This window comes from Protopterus annectens, chromosome 12.part0 (genome assembly GCF_019279795.1).
Source record: "Protopterus annectens isolate FY-2018-M chromosome 12.part0, PAN1.0, whole genome shotgun sequence".
In the NCBI taxonomy this organism is placed as follows: Eukaryota; Metazoa; Chordata; order Ceratodontiformes; family Protopteridae; genus Protopterus; species Protopterus annectens.
Window position 1 is genome coordinate 350,049,465 of NC_056746.1, and position 12,383 is coordinate 350,061,847.

Genomic DNA, 12,383 nt, shown 5'->3' on the forward strand with positions numbered 1-12,383 from the left:
GGATGTGTGGGGGATAGTTAGGTGAGCTACCTTGTAAGGGAAGTCTGGGGTGGTAGTTTGACATTTTGGGTAGTGGAATTCATGGTGATACTGGTTTTCATAGGTGGTGAGGAGATAAAGGATGAGCATCAGGGGGAGTAGAGAAAATACTAGTGTTTTTGTTGATGCTAGCCTGGCCATTATAGGGCACAGTTTTCAACCAGGATTTGGCAGGGAAAGGAAGGAGAAAAATAAATGGTAAAAAGAGAACTCTAAATTACTGTAGAAGGTAGAAAACAATACTGGTGACATTACACATAAATGGAAAAAAATAAGGAAAAAGTCTGATGATCTCTGGCAGCTGGACAACAGGAAATATCTTGAGTTACTCAAGCAACTGCAAGAGTTGCAAAAGGGTCAAGAACAGTGGCAAATGGAAATTTGGGACTGGTAACCCAAAGCAAGCTAGACTTAAATACCTAGAGAAACTCAATTTGTTTAGAAAGACAGCTATCAGAGTCAGTAATTCTGATAATATACCAAAGTCACAAAAATGCTTGGCACAAAGGCAGGGGTAACAGAAAGAAGAGAGGTCTGGCTAAAATAAGTCATCTTGGGTAGAGGTGTAATGAGATATCCAAAGGAGTTATCAAAGAGTACTGTGAGAAATTATATACTAGGAGGCCTATGACACAGAAAAAAAAACAAAAAGACCCAAGATTTGGAACAGAAACCTTTGCCAGATTTGAACAAGCAACAACTGGGAAACATTTTTGATCTTAATTACAGTTAATGAGGTTAAAATGCAAACTGCTAGTCAAAAAGTAGGGAAATCAGGTGAGGATGGCATTTTCCTTGAGGACTGGAAACTGGGGTCCAACAATTAAAGTACGGGCCAAACTATTCACTCAATTGGGGGGGGGGGGGCAGGGGATAGATAACCTGCCTGTGGAAAAAAGCAACAGTATCAGTTCTTAGAGAGGAACGACTCTGTAAACCTCTCTTCATATGTACTGATTTCAGTGCTAAACCTTCACTACAAAATATTCATGGTGATACTAGAAAACAGGTTACAACCCTTGACTGATTTGATTAACTGGGATAAACCAAGTGGAAGGCAGGCTTTTGACAACTTTATTAATACAGTGTTGCAAGACAATACCAAAGAAAAAGGAAAGCCACTATAATTTTAACCTGGGTGCACAGAAGGCATCTGACAGGGTTAATTGTGACATTGGACAAGTTTGGATTTTTGAGGCAACTGTGTGTAATAATTCAGAATATTTGCATGGATTTTCTGGCACACGGGAGGACTGTGGGAAAGCTCTCACAGATACTTAGTCTGATGTGAGGAACAGACCAAGCTTGTCCTTTATTCCCACTGTTTTTCACCCTCTATCTAGAACTGTCAGATGTACAGATCAGGACATCCCAGTTTCAGGGATACAGCTGGATGGATCAACAGGCCAACAGCACATTTGGGTGACAATATTTTGAAACATGATGCCCCTGCCCCTTTAGTCTTTTCAGGGAATTTCATAACTTGCTGTGTTATAAAGTAAATGAAATTACAAAAAAGGCCCCTTGCATTGAACTATTATCCTATTTACAACCCAATGCAGTTCTACCTCTTTCTATGAGGTCATACAAAGATGAGGTACTTGTGGGTGCCAGCTAATACAGTTTTTCAATCTGCAGCATCTTGGCAAGAAGTCAAAACACAAATACTGTTAAAAGGGCAGTGACTTATGTTAACGGATTTCTATCACAAGGTTCAGGCAGTGAAAATGTTTTGGTCCTTCTGAGAATCTACTTAGGATGGGCATTCATGGACAGTCCCAATGAAAAAAAAATATATACAATAAAAAAATGCCAGAGTTCATATGGGAAAGGCAAACGACAAAGGTGTCACGGACAACTCTGTGATCCAAGTTCATTTGAGGCGGGGTGGAGTACTAGGGATGCCTGATCCATACATATCTTACAAGGCAACCCAGTTGAAGTACCTTTCTGTCTGCTACAATATAGGAAATGTAAGATTTAAAGGAATTGGCTCTTAAGCAGGGACAATTATTCCAAGATCCTAGCTAATAAAATATCTGGGTGCCATACAACAGAAATTATGGTAAGAAAACTATTTTGACCAAAATGTATGATAAAGTGTAGAAATTTATATGTCAGAAACAATTAATGAGAAAATATAGAACAGCTACCAATAGGAACCTAACAGGATATCAGTTAAGAACATGGTGAAGGTATATAATCAGAATAAATTTATTATAGCAACTTCAGTAACAGGAATTCAGGTTTCTTGGAATGAGATTCAATAAATGTATGCTTTGCAACAGAGATGAATTATTGTACTCACGCTTGCAAACAGAATTAATTCAGGTAATATCAAAAAAGTAGACAGACCTCAAATAAAAGTTCTGCCTGACATTCTCAAAATCATGAAGAAGCACAGCCAATGTGAAGCATGATTCCATTTTTTCATCCATGTTTTGAAATTGCAAACTGCTTCTTGAAATAACTGTAGTAGCATATTCCTGCATCTGTAAATACGTATTTGTTGTTTAGCATATCCTATCTGTAAATATATTTTGTTGATTTCTGATGTGATCCAATTCATCCAGGCTTTGCACACAAATGGTCCATCTAGATTAGTGCACTACCTCGATAAACATAAATAAACTACATAATAAACTGATCAGTGCATTATATTAGATAATCAAGAGTAATCTGCAAAATATAAAATGGACTGGGAAAGGAGACCACTGACAGGTTCAGATTGGAATGCACGGATCAAAATATTCTTTGTGCCAAAATCTGCAAAGAAGTTGAGAAAATTTAGAATTTTTGAACAGGAACGCTTGCATACATACATACACACTCGTATACACCCAACAAGCTCTTGTATGTTACTACAGAAGGACAATAAATGTTGGAGATGTATGGAAAAGGAAATAGTGAACTGGAACCATATTTTTGATACTGTCAAGAATTACCATGCTGGATTTCAAACTGGCTATCCAACAGATCTCAAATTTTGAAAGTTGCTTGTTCTTTGTTTGAGCATAAAAGTGTACATAGTGGGGTACCACAGGGATCAGTGCTGGGCCGTATCTTGTTTGGCATTTATGCTGGATTTCAAACTGCCTATCCAAAAGATCCTAAGTTGTGAAAGTTGCTGGTACCTTCCCTAAACACAAAAGGGTAACTAATGGGAGCAACATAGGGATCAGTGCTGGGCCCCCTCCTGTTTTACATTTCTTTTGCAGATATTCAAGCCAATATCACGGAGTATTGTTGACCACATATGAAAAAAGATATTCAAGCCGATACAGAGTGTTGTTGAACACACATGAAAAAAAAACGGCAGTGCCCTGTGTGGCGGCGGCTGCTTTGGGTCATCAGAGAGATGTGCTTAATCTGTCTTCTTTTTCACACACAACTTTGAGAAAATCACTTTTTGGGCTTTAAAGTGGAAGTACATTAACTTACAGTAGATGGAAGACTCTGAAAATTAAGCAGTTAACAATTTCATGCTGCTGGCTAGACTTCCTGCAGTTGGCAGAGCTCCTGGGGCCTACTACACTCACAGAAATACTGGAGCTGTGTATTTTTACCCAGCATGCCTTAAAGTGCCTAAAACATGAGACAGAAGGTTCTGGAACACTTAGGAGAAGACACAAGAGGAAAATATGTCAGAGAACCAGAAAAGGAGGCTCCAGTGCCAGAATTGCTGCAAATCTGAAAACTAATCCTCACAGGTCTGCTCTGCCTTCAATACTGCTAACAAATGCATGCTTGCTGGACAGTAAAATGGGAGGCTTAAGGCTGGAACTCTACAGCACAAATTAGGTGAGAAATACCTGTTTATTGATGATTACTGAGACATGGCTACATAACAATATCAATGGTAATGTTGTTAGCTTGGAAGGTCTCACACTCTTTCATGCAGACAGATGTCAAGCTTTGTGTGGAAAGGCCAAGGGAGGTGGAGTCTGCATCTATGTGAATGAAAGATGGTGTAAGAACTGAGAGATTGTTCAGTCACATTGCTCTGATAACCCAGAGTTCCTGTCCTTAAAATGCGGACCCTTTAATGTACCTAGAGGGTTAAATGGAATATATGTAACAGTGGTATACATTCCACCTAGTGCAAACAACACTGAGGCCCTGACCAATCTTTATAACTCTATCTGTGAGCTGCAGAAGAAAGACTCAGACTTTGCACACATGGTTGCTGGTGATTACAATCAAGTGTATCTGAGACAGATGCTACCCCACTATCAATTTGTAGATTTTCGACAAGGGGTACAAACATTCTGGACAAGGCATACTCCAACATCAAAGGTGCCTATAGAGCAATACAACAACCTAACTTAGGAAGCTCTGACCATCTTACCATCAAGCTTCTACCAGCCTACAAACTGGATCTGATCAGAGAAAAGCCTACAGTTAAGCAGATCAGAGTCTGGCATGAGGGGGCTTTGGTAAGTCTCCAAGACTGCTTTGATAGTACCTGATGGGACATTTTTCAAAGAGGCAACTATGTCAGATGAGCAGGTGAACATAGATGATTATATGGAAGCAGTAATAGCTTACATCACTAAGTGTGTTGATGACGTATCTGACATAAAAAGTATCACGATCAGAGCAAACCAAAAGCCATGGCTCAACAACAAAGTCTATGATCTCCTGAAGGCAAGAAATGCAGCATTCAGGGCCAAGGACAAGAAGGGTCTCAGCAAAGCTACAGCAAACCTAAAAAAGGGGCATTAAAAAGGCCAAGAGGGAATGTGGAAAGAAATTACAGTCAGTCTGCAGACATAAAGGACACCAGGAGTCTCTGGCAAGGAATACAACATATTAAGGACTATAAAACCAGGTTAGCTCAGTGTGAAGACAACACTGAATTCTCAGACAGGTTGAACTTCTTTGGCAGATTTGAAGAGAAGAGCAACATGGCTGCTACAAGGCTACCTATCGACCAGGAGGAGGGGGTGCTCAGCCTTAACTCAAATGAAGTGAGATCTCAACTTTAGAAGGTGAAACCCAGGAAGGCTGCTGGTCCTCATAAAATACTGAGCAAAGTACTTAAAGGCTGTGCAGACCAACTATGCCCAGTTTTAACTGACATTTCCAACACCTCCCTTATTCTTGGTAAAGTTCCCTCTTGCTTCCATCCATCTTTGACCCACTACAGTTCACTTATCAGGCTAACAGATCCACTGCGGATGCTATTTCAATGATACTCCACCTCTCACTCGATCATCTGGAGGAAAGAAACAACTACGTCAGGCTGTTTATTATCTTCAGCTTGGCATTCAGTACAGTGGTTCCAATGCAGCTTATGACCAGCTTGTACAGCATGGAGTTAGCAAGCTCATGTGCAACTGGATCCTCAACTTCTTGAACAGACCGCAGAAAACATGCACAGGCAACACCTCAGGATGCATAATACTTAACACCGGTGTTCCTCAGGGTTGCGTGCCAAGTCCTCTGTTGTTCACCATCCTCACCCATGACTGTTCTGCAAAATACAACACCAATCACATCATTAAGTTTGCAGATAATACTGCAGTTGTGGGCCTCAAAGGGGAGGATGAGAGAGCTTACTTACAGAGATGAGGTCTACTCACTGATTGACTGCTGTGCTAAGAACAACCTTGACCTGAATGCTGATAAAAAAAAAACAAAATTATAGACTTCAGGAAAAAGTCAACAACATACTCACCACTGATGACAAATGGTGAAGAGGTGGAAAGGGTCAAATCTACAAAGATTTTTTGGGGTGCACATTTTGGAGGATCTCTTGGACTGTGAACACTGAACAGTTGGTCAAAAAAGCACACCAACATCTTCACTTTCTCAGAAGGATCAAAAAAGCAAAGCTCCCACCTACTGTTCTTACCACATTTTACAGAGGAGCAGTTGAAACCATTCTCACTAGTAGCTTCACAGTTTGGTTTGGGAACAGTACAATGTAGAAAGAAAGAAGCTAGAGAGAGTGGTGCGAGTTACCAAAAAAAGTCATGGGTACCAACTTACTATTTATCCAGGATCTCTTCGCAGCAAGAAGCATTAAAGGTGCATCCAGAATAATTCATGCCCCCTCTCACCCTGCACATGGCTGGTTTACACAAATGTCTTCGGTGAAGAGATATTGCAGCATCCACTGCAATACCAACAGCTACTTAAACAGCTTCTACCCCAACAGTCTTGAGACTTATAAAATCTGATACCAACCACAGATTATTGTCAGTAATCAATCACAATACGTAGCTCAGCTGAAAAGTGTGCAATATCTTTTTTTATTCTTTGAGGTAGCAATATAATTTCTTATTCATGAAGTAGGACAATCTTAACATGTGCAATCCTACTCTGTCATGCTGCTATGTATTTTTCTTATGACTGACGGGGGGGGGGGGCTTGTGTGTTTTTGGTGCTATTACTGGTTTGTTTATCCTTCTGTGGGTTTTGTATTGAATATCTTTTTAAATTGAAATGTTATACTGTTGTTCTTGTTATCCTTGCTTCTTATGTACCCTCTGGTGAGTTGATACTCGGAATTTCATTTAAGCTGTACTTGTGTAGTCCTACATGACAACAAAGTTTACTTTGACTTGCAAGCTAGGCACTGTTATCCATGCATCCACTGAGACTAAATTGCTCCAACAAGGGCTGGAATATGCACATACCTGGGTGTATTGAAATGGTCTCGAGTTAAATGCAAAAATGTACAGCACAGTAGCATTTAGTAAACAAGCTGTTTCTCTGGTTCAGTTGATTTCCAAGGGCATTTCTTCAAGATCAAAAAAGTCACTGTAGCAACCTAATGCTCTGTTTGCTATGTACAAATCCAAGCTTGCTACTCAACTGGAGAGCCCCCCCCCCCAAAATAATAATTCTTCTTTCGGCTTTTCCTGGTTACGGGTCACCACAGCAGATCACCTGTCCGCTCATGATTGGCAGTGGAGTTTTATGGTGTCGAGTTGCCAGCCCGGCGCCCAACCTTTCACAGAAGGCCCAAAATAATTAAATGTCTTAAATCATTCAACTATCCCAATAGAGTAGCAGAACTCTCCTTATACTCAGAAGCCTACCAATTGCTCTGAGGTGACTTGTGTCTTGTTTTCTGAACCATGAAAGAATCAATTCTATTTGACTTGGTTATTTGCAAAACCAGTGGCTCTACAATCACCCAATGTATGGGCCTAAATCAACATCAACAAGTACACAAAAGCTGACAAAGGGATAGGTTCCATACTCAATATATTCACAGCTACCGCTATAGGTTAAGCAAAGCTTTGCCTTTAAAATAATCTTGACAAATGGACAAGCAGACACACATTTTCAACAGGGTTATCATATATGGCCCCTGCTTGATTTGGAAGATGAGCACTATTAAGTGCTTGTAAAGGGTGACAAAAACTCTTAAGTGCACCTTTTTCAAGGTGTATATGGTTAGGCATCTTATGGTTCCTGTGATCACTTGCCTGGTACTGTTTCTATGCTAAAAAACTTTCTACAGGAGATATTCTGTTGAAATCTTTTGAGAAGCTTATCCAATAACAAAGAAGAAGTTTCTGTCAAGTTATGACTGGACAGCTGATGTATCTAGACATCTGGACAGACAAACCCTACTGAGTTGTGTCCTGATGACAACAAAAAGCAATTACATGGTGCACATGTCAAAATATTAAGCTGATATTGGATGAGCTACTGGAAATGGTAAAGAGAAGTGCTAGAGGTAAATATAGAAAAACATTTGAATAATTCATTGTCCTGGCTCTAATATGGATAGACATGACTCTAACATGGGTAATACTGTAGGTAGTGTTCTGTGGACCCAAACAAATGGCCTACTACAGAAATAAAGGGGAAAACAATTGAGAATATTAGTCTGACAATAAAAAGTACTAAGTGAAATAATGGTTGTGTAAGGGAATTTACTGAATAGTGAGAACTAATCTTTTGAAGTAGTTATATTTAATGTGATAAAATGTTAAAGCCTTTTAGCTCATCTATTATTGAGCTTTTTATCTTCATATCGTATTTAGTTTTTGTGCATACTTGCAACTGAATGGCTGTTGCTGGAATAAAATTTAAAGAATTAAAAAAAAATTGATCTTGAAGTGGCTTGTTAAAAGTGTGACACAGACTAAACAGGGCAGAGAGATTGTAGAACTCGGTACAGACTCCTGAAATTCCTTTTCAACACTGAAAAGAACAAGAAACATCTACTTCTTACAGAATACAACTCTATAACATTTAATTTGTGACGCTGTAGTCCGAAATGTTGAACATTTTTCCAATTTTACTGCCAAGAATCATCTTTTCTTTAAGGCAGAAAGTACAGTTTTGTACCTACCATAAATGTAGATGTTTGAGTGTCTTCACTGCTGCAGTCATTACACTTGGGTTATCCTGCCGTCAGGTGGTCCCGCAGTCAGCCAGAGTTCCCAAGTCTTGGTCCGACGTCGGTTGCTGTCGCCTCCTCCCTGACGTCAGTGCATCAGGGGTATATAAGAAGCAGCCGACGCCATTTTTTTCAGTTTTTCTTGCCCCAGATGTCAGGTGCCTCCAAAAAGATAGGCAATACATAATGCTTACAAAACATACAGTAAGGTAAAAACAAAACCTTCAGTAACCAGAAAATACACCACATAGGTAGTATAGTGTAGAAAGGTACAGATAAGACCCAGCTAAGAAAGAGGGGATGGCGGGTGGGTAACCAGGACTGCAGCAGTGAAGACACTCTAACATCTACATTTATGGTAGGTACAAAACTGTACTATGTTCATCGTGTTTCACTGCTGCAGTCATTACACTTGGGTTGAATCCCAAAGCTGAGTCAGGGTGGCTGGTTCTATAGAGGATTTGGTGTGGCTATGAGGCCCTGCAGCACTGCAGTGGCAAAGCCAGCTCTGGATCTAGAATAAAGAGACAAGTGGTAATGTTTGGTAAAGGTGTGCACTGAACTCCAAGTTGCAGCTTCCAAAATGTCTTTGGTAGGTACTCCTCTAAGGTAGGCAGTAGAAGTGGCAGTTGCCCTGGTGGAATGTGGTCTAATGTTAGATGGTACAGGTTTCCCATGGTGTGTGTAGCAGAACCGGATACAGTGTCCTATCCACTTTGAAATGGTCTGCTTTGAAATAGCCTTTCCCTGTGATCCTGCAGCATATGATACAAACAATTGTTCAGTTTTTCTGAAAGCTTTTGTTTTGTCCAAGTAGAAGCGTAATTGCCTGAGTATGTCCAAGGAGTGTAGAAGTCTCTCCCCTTTATTCTGGGGATTTGGATAAAAAGTTGGCAAGTGAATAGTTTGGTTAAGAGCTACACTGGATACCATCTTAGGCATAAAAGAAGGGTTTGTTCTTAAACCCTGTCTTGGTGAAAAATGAAGAAAGGCTCCACTGCCATTAGTGCCTGTAGTTCTGAGACTCTTCATGCTGAGGTTACTGCCAGAAGCAGAGCAGTTTTCCATGATACATATTATAATTCTGCTGAATTGGCTGGCTCAAAAGGAGGAAAAGTGAGCTTTTCCAAGACAAAATTGAGGTCCCAAGTAGGTGTTGGTGCTCTCCAGGGTGGTCTTATGTTTTTAGCCCCTCTGAGGTACTGCTTTAACAATGGATGAGGGAAAATAGGAGGATCTGTGTTGCAATGAGCCGAGATGGCAGAGGCGTGGATCTTAATGGATGAGAAGGATAGTCCTTTGTCTAGCATCTCAGTTAAGTATTGTAGTATCTGAGGAATGTTAGGGACAAGAGGGTCAAGGCTTTGAGCCTGGTTCCAGGCACAGAATCTCTTCCACTTTTCTGAATAAGATTTCCTGGTGCTAGGCCTCCTGGCCTCCAAAATGACATTCATAACAGCTTTAGAGAGAGGTGTTGACTGTTTGGCTAATGAATCTGCCATGTAGCCATGTTTAAGGTTTTGAGCTGACTGTGCAGGATCTGATTGTTTTGTTGAGTCAGTAGGTGTGGAATTTGAGGCAAAATCCAAGGTGGGCCTTGAGCTAAGTTCTTTAAGATTGGGTACCAGTGCTGGCGTGGCCAGTCTGGAGCAATCAGAATCATCTGTGGTTTTTCTTGTCCAGCTTTTAGGAGTACCTTTGAAAGGAGAGGCAGTGGTGGGAAGGCATAAACTTTTAGGCTTTTCCAGCTGAACGAAAGAGCATCCACGTTCCATGTTTGTGTGTGATAAGTCCTTGTGCAGAATTTTTGTAGTTGGCAATTCAGTGGGGAGGCAAAAAGATCTATGTCCGGGCACCCCCATTTTTGCATTATCATGCTGAAGACTTGTGGATTTAATTTCCACTCATGCGGATCCATGATGTTTCTGCTTAAGTCGTCTGCCAGAATATTTTGCTTTCCTGGCAGGAATTGTGCTTGGAGATGAACTTGATAAGTTAGAGCTGTGTTCCACAAGGTCATGGCTTGTCTGCATAGGGGGTAAGAATGAGTGCCCCCTTGCTTGTTTATGTACCACATTACTGTGGTGTTGTCTGTCTTTAATAATAATTGTCCTGGATGCAGAAGGTCCTTGAAAGCTGTTAGGGCATTTTGTACAGCCAACATCTCTTTTTGATTGATGTGAAGATGCATTTGGTCTGTGGTCCATTTGCCCTGAATACATTTTCCTGCCATGTGTGCTCCACAGGCGTAATCCGAAGCATCTGTTGTTAAAGTCTGCCTGGCTGTGGGAAGAGTGAAAGGCTGACCCTTGCTGAGGTGACATGCCTGTGCCCACCATGAAAACTCCTGTTGTAGGCAGGGAATTAGTGGTATTACTGTTTTCAAGCTGTGAGAGTGTTGAGTCCAAACACTTTTTAGGTACCATTGTAGTTTCCTCGTATGCAGTCTGGCCATGTGGAATTAGGAGTATGCAGGATGCCATGAATCCCAAGGCCTGCAAAATTTTTCTTGCAGGGAGTTGGGACTTTGTTGCCATCAATTGAAAATACTGAGTCAGTTGTCCTTGTTTGTCTGACATGAGATAAGCCATCTGGGCCGTTGTATTTAAGCTGGCACCCAGGAATATTATCTCTTGTGAGGGCACTAGTTTTGACTTCTTTTGGTTTACTGTGTACCCTAGGCAAATTAGCAACCTTTTTACAAATGCCAGATGCTTTAGGAGAATGTCCTTGCTCTCTGCTTGAATCAGGCAGTCGTCCAGGTATGGATATATCTGAATTCCTTTTTGTCTGCAAAATGCAATTACTGGTGCCAGGCACTTTGTGAAGACCCTGGGCACACTAGATAAGCCAAAGGTCAGTGCAGAGAATTGGTAGTGCATTGAACCAGCTATGAATTTGAGGTATCTTCTGCAATTTTGTCTGACAGGGACATCTTTGAGGTCCAAAGTAACAAGCCAAGCTTTCTTGCCCAACATGGGAAGGAGCTGCTGTAGAGTCAACATTTTGAATTTTGGAACATCCAGCTAAGTATTTAGAGTAGAAAGGTCTAGTATGTGTCTCCAGGCTTTGTCCTTTCTGGGACCAGGAAGAGTCTTGAGTAAAATCCTTGTCCTTGTTCCTGCTGTGGCACTTTTTGAATAGCTCTCATGTCCATGAGGGCTGTAATTTGCTTTTGTGCCTCTGCCCATTGATTTTATGGCAGGTCTGGCATTCCTTTTAGCCTTGGTAAAGTGTGAAAGTGGAACCTGTAACCTTGAGACAAAATATTCAGAACCCATTTGTCTTTGGTGATTGTGTGCCAGTTTTGTGAAAGAAGTGCTAGTTTCCCCACTAAGGGAGCTGCCAAAAGGGAAGAGTTTGGCACTGGAAGGGGGAAGTCATTGGAACTGTTCCTGTAAGGTTGTGACTTGTCTTCACCTCCTTTTGGGGTTGAAGCACCCCACTGTCATGGTCTGTAAGAGCCTTGGGGCTGAGATCTGCCTCTTGGGCGTCTGTATCTGCCTCTTTGTGGCCTGTCTGACACTGGAAAGGACCAATTTTTGTAGGCCAATTCCTGCTAAATCGAGGTGGCTGTACCTGTAAGAAATCCTTCACTGTTTGCATAGATTTTGCCTTATCCTCCATTTTCTTTAATACCTCTTCTGCCTTTACACCAAATAAAATATCTTGCTGTAAAGGAGCATCCAATAATTTTGCCTTAACATGATCTGGTAAACTTTGTTCTTTTAACCAAGCATGCCTTTGAAGCACAGATCCTGTAACTGCTGCTCTACAAGAAGCCTCTAAAGAATCAAAACCACATTGCAAAGTATGCTTTCCCACTTGTTCAGCTGCATGCAATAAATCCTGCATTTCCTTAAAATCAGGTTGTTCTGCACTTGTACTCATTTTCTGTTTTAACTGAGACAGTAAATATTGTTGATATTTAAGCATGTGAAACTGGCAATTTAAAGCCCTCACTGCTAAAGTTGCAGAG

At 40.9% G+C, this 12,383-nt stretch overlaps 1 protein-coding gene across 1 annotated transcript in view; it reads right to left on the minus strand.

The window, feature by feature from the left end:
* FAM234A (family with sequence similarity 234 member A) overlaps positions 1 to 12,383 on the minus strand; it is a gene marked incomplete at its 5' end in the record, with an annotated part of 537,904 nt that overhangs the window by 80,036 nt on the left and 445,485 nt on the right.